The following is a 738-nucleotide window of genomic DNA, read 5'->3' on the forward strand; positions in this document are numbered from 1 at the left end:
GGAAACCAAATTTTGTGTTTCCTCGGAATTTCCTCGGAAATTCCTCGGGATATTCCGAGAATTTCATTTTCCGTCGGAATGTCCGTCAGAATACCGTTGTTTTCTTGTAGTGGACAATAGAGGATTCAACTAATGATTGAAATGAGTGATGTTAAAAATGCTATATATATGTATAAATATATATGTCCGTTTGTATGGATTGCGGGCGCACAAAGTCGTTTGTGTAAGCCGCCGATGAGCAGTGTGATTGCGGGTGCACAAAGACGTTTGTGTAAGCCGCCGATGAGCAGTGAGATTGTGGGGGTATAAAGACGTTTGTATCATTCGCTGAAGTACATATTGTGGGAGTACAGAGATGGACTATTGTACGCCTGGAGATATACATATATCCTTATGAGGAAATGCGGGGTGCATAAAGTTGCATGTACTATCAGCGCACTGGATGTTTTATGTGGTGTATTAGACACTGTGTTTGTTTCATTCTAGAGCTAGACCTACATGGTCGTAGTGCTATGTACTGAGTCAGTGGTTTGCGGTTTAGCATCCCATACCTCACGGAGTAACTCCCCTGTTACTCACCCCTCTTTCTTTCCCTTGAGGTGAACATGACGAGTAGTTGGATATGTGGACGGATTGGTGTCTTGGGATCGTGTATTTTATTTCGGTTTTAGTTAATTTTTCGATTTAATGTATTTGGTTTTAAATTATAAACTTGTTTTATTTGGAAATTATTTGATT

This window comes from Brassica oleracea, chromosome C6, assembly GCF_000695525.1.
Source record: "Brassica oleracea var. oleracea cultivar TO1000 chromosome C6, BOL, whole genome shotgun sequence".
Taxonomy (NCBI): domain Eukaryota; kingdom Viridiplantae; phylum Streptophyta; class Magnoliopsida; order Brassicales; family Brassicaceae; genus Brassica; species Brassica oleracea.